Source organism: Bison bison, unplaced genomic scaffold, assembly GCF_000754665.1.
Source record: "Bison bison bison isolate TAMUID 2011002044 unplaced genomic scaffold, Bison_UMD1.0 scf7180017864305, whole genome shotgun sequence".
Lineage (NCBI taxonomy): Eukaryota > Metazoa > Chordata > Mammalia > Artiodactyla > Bovidae > Bison > Bison bison.
The window spans coordinates 1,364,022-1,374,232 of record NW_011494877.1 but is presented as its reverse complement, the minus strand read 5'-3'; positions in this window follow the sequence as shown (position 1 = coordinate 1,374,232).

Genomic DNA, 10,211 nt, shown 5'->3' with positions numbered 1-10,211 from the left:
ACCAGGCCATTGTGGGGCACTCACCGGGTACTTTTATTTTTCTGGGCTCCTTTGTGAGGATGGTGGGTTTGGGTGGGTTCAGTGAAAGTGGGCAAGAGGGAAAAAGGCCAGCTAACCTGCATTTTTAAATCTCCCCCCATCCCACCTCCACCCCCAGGCACAGTCACAGAGCCTCCCTGCTGGATGAGGGCAGAGAGAGCTAGGGTCCCAGGCAGTGTGGAGAGTCTCAAGAGTATGAGACCTCAGGGAACTGGTGGTGCCCATTTCTCAGCTTCAGGCCCCATGTCTTTCCCATATCAGTATGTATTGAGCATTTGTAGACTTAATTTTTCAGGTGGGCCTTAGGAGGGTCTGTGATCCAATAATCAGAATGAAATGTTTACTTAATTTTAGACTCGATAAGAGTTATATATACACAGAAGCCACCCCAGTTACTTGAACAGTGAGGATTTCATATGTGTGTGCTCAGTCACTTGGTCGTGTCTGACTCTTTATGACCCCATGGACTGTAGCCTGCCAGGCTTCTCTGTGGAGTTTCCCAGGCAAGAATACTGGAGTGGGTTGCCATTTTCTTCTCCAGGACCCAGGGATCGAACCCGAGTCTCTTGTGTCTCCTTAATTGGCAGGCAGATTCTTTACCACTAGCGCCACCTGGGAAACCAGAATTAACATAAAGACTGCCTTATGATCCAGGAATCCCACTGCTGGGCATACACACTGAGGAAACCAGAAGGGAAAGAGACACATGTACCCCAATGTTCATCGCAGCACTGTTTATAATAGCCAGGACATGGAAGCAACCTAGATGCCCATCAGCAGATGAATGGATAAGAAAGCTATGGTACATATACACAATGGAGTATTACTCAGCCATTAAAAAGAAAACATTTGAATCAGTTCTAATGAGGTGGATGAAACTGGAGCCTATTATACAGAGTGAAGTAAGCCAGAAGGAAAAACACCAATACAGTATACTAACGCATATATATGGAATTTAGAAAGATGGTAACAATAACCCTGTGTACGAGACAGCAAAAGAGACACTGATGTATAGAACAGTCTTATGGACTCTATGGGAGAGGGAGAGGGTGGGAAGATTTGGGAGAATGGCATTGAAACATGTAAAACATCATGTATGAAACGAGATGCCAGTCCAGGTTTGATGCACGATACTGGATGCTTGGGGCTAGTGCACTGGGACAACCCAGAGGGATGGTATGGGGAGGGAGGAGGGAGGAGGGTTCAGGATGGGGAACACATGTATACCTGTGGCGATTTCATTTTGATATTTGGCAAAACTAATAAAATTATGTAAAGTTTAAAAATAAAATAAAATTTTTAAAAAATGAAAAAAAAATAAAATAAAATCACTCTCAAAAAAAAAAAAAAGAATAGTTAACTAGGCAGCGCATTGTTAATTATGTCACTGAAGAGGCAGGAAGGGAACCCTACATTGTCATAAATGTAGCAATTGTGGGAGGCCTACCACCCATTGGGCTCTGGGGACAAAGGGAAGAAATTTGAATTATAAAAATTAGGACCTTGGAGGAGAGGCTTGGTGGACACAGGACCCTGCCCTTTGAGGATGGGGCACAGCTGGTTGGAGTGTCTCTGTAGACCTTGAGTAGACACAGAGGAGCTGGCTCAGCAGTGTGAAGATGCACAGCAGATCCCGCTGCTCTCGGCGGAAGCATCACTCTTAAGGCGTTGCTGGGGTCCCTTAGAGCCACGGGCAGAAGGAAGCACAGGGAAGCAGACTTCCAGGACGAGGTGAATCCTTTCTTCTACCACCCTGACTTAGAGCCCAGCATGGAAAACATCTGGAAAACACAAGTGTGGTTCACTGAGTTCTGGCCCCAGCAATAAGGCTGAGTTTAGAGCTAGGAGAGAACAGCCTAAAAACCGGTACACTGTGCTTTACTAGACTAGCAGACGGGGATCAGGAGTGGGCAAGATGGGAGAAAGACTCAACCGGTATTCTTTTTTTTCCCCTTTCCTTTTTTTTTTTTTTTTTGTTGACAGTTCAAGACTAACACATGTGATGATCAACCACTAAGATGTCAGCCTGGCTGCCTGGGACCAGCAGGCTTACGTGAGTTCCTGCACCGGAAGACAGCCTCATTCTTGACCATCAATCTAGGGAAAGTCCTGCAGGGGCTGGCAAGGCACTGAGGTCTCCGGGGGCTGCTCTCCGAAGCCTGGAAGGACATCTGAGAAACTGCAGACAGGAGAGCTGCCGCCCTCTTGTGGAAATCTGCGGTACTGCAGGAAGATGATGTGACCTGCAGCTGGCTGGCCACTCTCCCCTGCCCACCTTGAACTCCAGGAAGCACCAGCTGGGAAAGGTCGGTTTGATCCCCTGAAGCAGATAAGAGGAGTGCTTCAGCACTGACTCGTGATGGTGATGATGGCTTTCTCCAAAAGGAATAAGTCTCATCACTGAGGTCTGGATCCTCTCTCAAAGAAACGAATGAGCTTCAGAAATAGGTACCCAACGCTGAGACAGACAAGCCCATCTCACATAGACATCTGCTTTGGGTCTTGGAGTGTCTTTTAAAACCGAGGTTAGCAAGTTTTTCTGTAATGGGCCAGACAGTAAATTCTTTAGGCTTGTGACTCTACTGCCTGTTTCAACCATTTAACTCCATCATTGTAGTGTGAGAGCAGCCATGGACAGTCATCAGATGAGACAGCAGGTTGTGTTCTGATACAATTTTATTAGGGACACCAAAATTTAAATTTCATTACACACCATGAAATATTATTCTCGTTTTGATCTTATGAAATTTTTAAAAATGTAAAAATCATTCTTAGTTTGTAAGCCTTACAAAAAGTGAGCTGGAGCAGGCCCATGGCTAGAGCTGATGGGCTCTTGACTTGCACTTTGCAGCAACTCAGTCATTGGGTGGTGCCCCTGTGAGCTAAACCCATTGGAGTGGTTTCTGTGCCACCATGCAGTGATTGGGTGCTGACCTGATCTGGCCCCTGGGATCCCATGGGCCAGGGGGCCATCTGAGTGGTTGACCCCTTGTTTAAAGTCTGAGGGGTTATCTGCGGGAGAGGCTCTAAATTTTACTCTTTTCCTAACTGAACTGAGAGCCTTGTTCTCACTGAAATGCATCTCTAGTTCTAACAAATCGAGGCGTTAGCAACTCTGAACCTGACACACAGTTCAGGAGCACCACAGTGTCCAGTTTCCTCACTGATAAGAAGCATTTCACCTGGGTATCTTTAGACAATATACCTGTTAATGCACCAAAATGTCATGGGTTTAATGACAATGTGATTTTTATATGGGCTTCCCTGGTGGCTCAGATGGTAAAGAATCTGCCTGCAATGCAGGAGATCTAGGTTCGATCCCTTGATCAGGAAGGTCCCCTGGAGTAGGAAATGGCTACCCACTCCAGTATTCTTGCCTGGAGAATTCCATGGACAGAGGAGCCTGGTGGGCTACAGTCCATGGTGTTGCAATGAGTGATTTTTATATGATTTCCCAGGAACTCAATCCTTTTTTAAAGCCAGCTGCACCTGTACTGTAACTTACATTAAATGTGTGATCTTATTTGTTTTGTGAGTACTGAAATCTACAAGTTGGACATTCAGAAGGAGATAGTATGAATATTAAGAACTTTGAAGGATTTAAAAGATCTTTTGGTAGAAGAAAAGTTTTGAGTGAGCAATATTACTGCTGGCGTTACAAAGGGCGGAGTTAAGGATCTGTATTTTCTTTGATGTACATAAAAAAAGTCTGGAAGGACACAGAAGAACCAAATATCTGGTGGATGTTGGGGAGAACTGTGGGAGGGGGGTGCCAGGGGGCGAGTTTCCTGCATCCATTTTTATTCCCTGGTGTTTGAACCCTGTAAGCATCTGCCTTTTCCAGTCTCCCTCCTTATGGGTCAGCAAGGCCCGACTTGGTCAGGCTCTGAGGACACGGAGCTCCGTGGGACACAGATGTGTGTATTTTCAGTGAAGGAGGCAGGCATCTAAAGAAGAATTGGTCATATTGTGTGATAAATGCTAATCAGCCTGTGAATTTACCCAGGGGAAGTGCTAATTACCTGTCTGAGAGCATCAGAGGTAGATATTCAACACGCCAGAGAGGAAAGAGGAGGGGGTTAGTCCTGACTGAGGACAGAGCCTGCACCCAAGCGCAGGGATGTACTAGGGTGATGTCTGGGTCATGTCTGAGGTGGCAGAGAGAGTTAGTGCATGGAGCTGAGTGGGAGAGGAGAGAAAAGAGCGGGGGAGAGGGGAGACAATGCTAGAAAAGTCAGTGGGGAACCATCTGTGGGAAGAAAAATGTGAGACTTTTCTTGGGATGGAGGATCTCTCAGAGGACCCCACATGCACATCTAAACACCAGTGATGATGACGTGGGGCAGTAGCTGCAGACCAGAGGTGCCCCCATCTGGGAGGGGAGAGGTGAGAACCACTGAGCCTGGGGGGTCCCTTCCTTCCAGGGCTGACTTGCCATGATGAGGTCAGTGTTTCTTCTCTTTGTACGATCACCAGCCCTGTCCAGCTGAGGTTCTACCAGGTGTGTGTGGGACCCTCTCATTAATGCCCTCCCATCTCAGGGCACTATCTGCCCTGGTGCTCTGGGGAGAAGATGCAGCCTGGAGGGAAGCCAGTTGCTTGTGCCTGGGAATGAATCAGTGATGAAACCACAGTCCTCTGCCCAGTGGGAAGAAAGATGAGACGCTGAAGAAACTCCAAACTCATGGCTGTGCTCCGCCCTCCCCACCCTGCCCAGATGTTCTGGGAGACTCTGGCTGAACTCTGGGGCACACCCATCTCCGTTCCTGGCAAGCATGGCAGCCAGGAGTTTGCACTACCTGGCTTTGAGCTGCTGCTGGCCCAGAACCAGGATGGGTAGCTTAGTCCTTGGGAAGACTCTGGGTTGCTTGGAATGGGTGCAGCACCTTCGGGTGGGTGCCCTGCTGTTGCTGCAAGAACCCGAGGCAAAGGTTTGGTGCTTGAAACTTGGCAGCTCCAAAGAGGGGCAGTGTATTTTTCAGGCTGACGTTTAGGGCGGGTCTCACTCTGCTTGCATATGAAATCAATGAGATAATGAATGTGCAAACATCTTGAAAAGTCACCAAACTTCTTATTGCACCCCATCCAGCTGTTTTTTCTGCTGCATTTCCCACTTCTGTTTCAACATTACCCCACGCTTCTTCGATTACTTTTCTCCTTCCTTCCTCCTCACCTCACAACTAAACAGACGCTGAGCTTTTGGGACTTGGTTTCTGAGAAGTCTTTTTTGTTCATCCCACTTGATTTCATGGCTGCTGTCCCTGCCCTGATCCAGGCCCTGGACTTCTTATACCAGAGTAGTAAAGTTTATCTAGCCTACCTTCACTTTCTTCTGCTTTTTTTGTTTAGCTATGCCACACAGCATGTGGAATGTGGGATCTTAGTTCTCCAACCATGGATCGAACCTACGCCCACTGCACTGGACACACCGTGTCTTGATCACTGGATTGCGGGGGAAGTCCCTGTTTTGCCTTTGAATTATCAGCCACACCACTACCAGATTTAGTCATTTTAGACCATATGCCTAAATATTTCACTCCTCCAGTCTCCAACTTTCAAAGGCTTTCTATTACCTCCAGGGTAATAAATTCTAATGCGCAGTATCCAGCCCTCCTGGCTTGCCTCACTTCCCTGTGTTCACAGAGATCCTCCAGCAACTCACCTTGGCTTTTTGCCCTTGGTGTGCTCACTCAATCTGCCTGGAATGCCTTCACTTTCAATAACCTCCTGACAGATACCGCCCCCTGCCCCCCACCATTCTTCAAGTTTCAAAAAGGACTGTAGATAAATTATTTATGGGATAAGAAAAGGAAGTGATTATATTTTAGATGCATCAAAGAACCTTTTAATGATCTCATTCATGTATTCATGCAGCAAATATTCATTTTGTGCAAGAAATGCTGAAGATTAGGGTGGAATGGTTGACTGTTTACCTACTTGGGCACAGAGATCTAGCGCTATGAGGACTGCTTACATAAACAAACCCACAATCACAACTCTAATACTGGTGCAAAAGTATCTGTAGACTGGCTATTTCCCTTTTTGCTCTAGCTACCAGGAAACTCCATCTAGTCAAGGCTATGGTTTTTCCTGTGGTCATGTATGGATGTGAGAGTTGGACTGTGAAGAAGGCTGAGTGCCGAAGAATTGATGCCTTTGAACTGTGGTGTTGGAGAAGACTCTTGAGAGTCCCTTGGACTGCAAGGAGATCCAACCAGTCCATTCTGAAGGAGATCAGCCCTGGGATTTCTTTGGAAGGAATGATGCTAACGTTGAAACCCCAGTACTTTGGCCACCTCATGCGAAGAGTTGACTCATTGGAAAAGACTCTGAAGGAGGAGAAGGGGATGACAGAGGATGAGATGGCTGGATGGCATCACTGACTCAATGGACGTGAGTCTGAGTGAACTCCGGGAGTTGGTGATGGACAGGGAGGCCTGGCGTGCTGTGATTCATGGGGTTGCAAAGAGTCGGACACGACTGAGCGACTGAACTGAACTGAACTGAACCAGGAAACTCAAAGACAAATTTGACTTGCAATCACAGTATTCATTTGCTCATTCAAACATTCAAGCATAACAGGTGCCAAGAAAGTATTCAGAGCAATGTTAGCTCAAACTAGGTGAGCAAAACATAGACATAGCTCCTGCCCTCAGGAGGTGCCTATTAACTCATATTTAGCATATCTGCATTGTTTCTCTATTCCTGATCTTATAGTTCTATTTTATCATTATCCACCTTCAGTTTTATGTTAAATTCTTTCAGGAAGAAGAGAGAGACAGTCAATATATAAAAGTAAAAATGCTCCAGCACTGTTAGTGAGGTCCCAAATCTGATTTCTATTGCCATGAGTTATATAGTTTGGTTCTTTTATTACAGACTTTCTCCTAAAGCCAACTAGATGTGTAAATACAATTGATACACAGTTAGATGAGATCAGAGCAGTTTTGTAGGGCTTTACTTTCTGTTTCACCTTGTAAACTCAGAATGACATTTAACATCCTATCATGATCAAAAGATTCAGTCAGTTCAGTTCAGTTGCTCAGTCAAATCTGACTCTTTGCAACCCCACGGACTGCAGCACGAAGGCTTCCCTGTCCATCACCAACTCCCAGAGCTTGCTCAAACTCATGTCCATCAAGTCAGTGATGCCATCCAACCATCTCATCCTCTGTTGTCCCCTTCTCCTCCTGCCTTCAATTTTCCCCAGCATCAGGGTATTTTCCAATAAGTCAGTTCTTCACATCAGGTGGCCAAAGTATTGGAGTTTCAGCTTCAGCATCAGTCTTTCCAATGAATATTCAGGACTGATCTCCTTTAGGATGGATTGGTTGGATCTCCTTGCAGTCCAAGGGACTCTCAAGAGTCTTCTCCAACACCACAGTTCAAAAGCATCAAGTCTTAGGCACTCAGCTTTCTATGCGGTCCAACTCTCACATCCATACATGACTACTGGAAAGATCATAGCCTTGACTAGATGGACCTTTGTCGGCAAAGTAATGTCTCTGTGCTTTTTAATATGCTGTGTACCAGGTTTGTCATAGCTTTTTCCCCCAAGGAGCAAGTGTCTTTTAATTTCGTGGCTGCAGTCACCATTTGCAGTGATTTTGGAGCCCAAGAAAATAAAGTCTGTCACTGTTTCCATTGTTTCCCCATCTATTTCCCATGAAGTATGAGGTTGGATGCCATGATCTTAGTTTTCTGAATGCTGAGCTTTAAACCAGCTTTTTCACTCTCCTCTTTCACTTTTATCAAGTTGCTGTTTGTTCCTCTTCGCTTTCTGCCATAAGGGTGGTGTCATTTGCATATCTGAGGTTATTGATAAACCTCAAGATTAAATGATTAGCCCTGCATCATTATTTTGGGGATGATTTGCTTTTCTGTTTCCTGTATATAATTGAAATTCCATTTCAATATTGGTAGTATTCATATGCGACCTGAAAACTTGTCTGGAAATACATGGGATATGTTATGTAAATAAATTAACAATTGACAATATTAACAATATTAAACAGGGTAGATTTCTCAGAAGAAAGGAGAAGGTGTGTGGGTTAAGGAGTCTGCTGCTGCTACTGCTAAGTCGCTTCAGTCGTGTACGACTCTGTGCGACCCCATAGACGGCAGCCCACCAGGCTTCCCCGTCCCTGGGATTCTCCAGGCAAGAACACTGGAGTGGGTTGCCATTTCCTTCTCCAATGCATGAAAGTGAAAAGTGAAAGTGAAGTCACTCAGTCATGTCCAACTCTTAGCGACCCCATGGACTGCAGCCCACCAGGCTCCTCTGTCCATGGGATTTTCCAGGCAAAAGTACTGGAGTGGGGTGCCATTGCCTTCTCCGAGGTTAAGGAGTAGGGGCATCCTAAGTATTCTGGCAGCAGCCACTCTGGTTTCATATTCTTGATGGGTGAAGATGACGATGGGGGCCCTTCCTTCCTGAAAATAGCTGTAAGTAGTGGTGGTCTTGCTACTGGGCTGGTGCAGGTGGTCTCTGCACCTGCTCAGTGCTCAGCTGCCTCTGGGTATCACCTGTCTGGGGTGCTGAAGAAAGCTTTAGCCAGCCCCCCAAATGTTGCCCTGGGCCCTGAGTTCGGGGCCCTCCTCCTAACCCACAGAGGGGAGATGGGCAGAGGAGCCAAGCGCAGGATGTTAACAGACCTGTCTCTTCACAGGTCCTTCTCTGTTTAGATGCCTGGGGCGTTTACTCCTTGTACCCGCCGCTCCCTCCCCCAACCCCATACACCATAGCATCCAAGTTCCTGGTACCTAGTGTGAAGTACCACGTGTACATGTCAAGAGGGGGCTTGTCAGAGCCCAGAAATGAGAGGCTTGTGCAGGAAGTCTGCACGAGTATGGGGACTTGTTTAGGAGCATGTGGGATTGTTCCAAAAGAAACTCCTTCCCAGATTGAACGTGGAACCTAGAGCCAGCCAGCCCTTGAAATTCACTTACTGCCAAGACTGTCTTCAATTAGGTATTCTGTTCAGTGTAATCCCAGTCACATTCTCTGGATGCCACCCCCTAAGTGCTAGGTACTAGGGCCACAGATGTAATAAAACACAGTCCTAGAGGTGCTTCGGAGAAGGCAATGGCACCCCACTCCAGTACTCTTGCCTGGAAAATCCCATGGATGGAGGAGCCTGGTAGGCTGCAGTCCATGGGGTCACTAAGAGTCGGGCATGACTGAGTGACTTCACTTTCACTTTTCACTTTCATGCATTGGAAAAGGAAATGGCAACCCACTCCAGTGTTCTTGCCTGGAGAATCCCAGGGACTGGGGAACCTGGTGGGCTGCCGTCTCTGGGGTTGCACAGAGTCCGACACGACTGAAGTGACTTAGCAGCAGCAGCAGCAGCAGAGGTGCTTATTGTCTGATGGTGATGACGCCGATGATGGTGGTGGCTGTGGTGGTGGCCACTGAAATTCATCTCACTGTGTGCCTGTCACTATGGTAGGTATTTTGTATGTATTTTTCATTTAACACACAGAGAAACAACTCAATTATTTCACCAATTTATTAAATGGGGAAACTAAGGTGTGGAGAGATAAAGAAACCTACCCAAGGTTCATCCTAAGTGGCAGGATTAAGCTCGACCTTAAGTCTGTGTGACCCCAGGACCCATCTGTAATCGCCTTGTATCCCCTTAGCCAGAGAGCACCCCCTACCCCAAGCACAGGAATATATCAATCACCCAGTGACAACTGCTGTCATTAGACACATGCAGGCTGTCTAAACCCTGGTATGGCTCCTGTTTGCTCATGTGGACAGGGCAAGGTGAAAATAACCTTCCTTGAGAAACTGTATCTGCTCATTCATGGGGAGGTTAGAGTGAGACAGAAACATCACGTTAACCAGATCCATCATCTCTATCAACTCTTGAGGAATATTTTATTCCTCTCCTTGTAGAGGTAAGGAAACTGGAAAATGGAGAGATTGAGTGATTTAAGATTAAACCATTTACAAATCTGAACTCGGCCCACCCTGTTCCCAAAGCCCAGGTATGTTCTTTCCAGTTCACTCAGTTATGCCATGGCATATACAAAAACTTTAGGGCATAAGCCTCACTCAGGCACAGGAGAAACACAGCTGAATCTGATATGGATCCTTTTCTGAAAGAGCTCATAGACCAAGACAGAGATAAAGTGGGCATGTATATGGTCCTATTATAAGATGC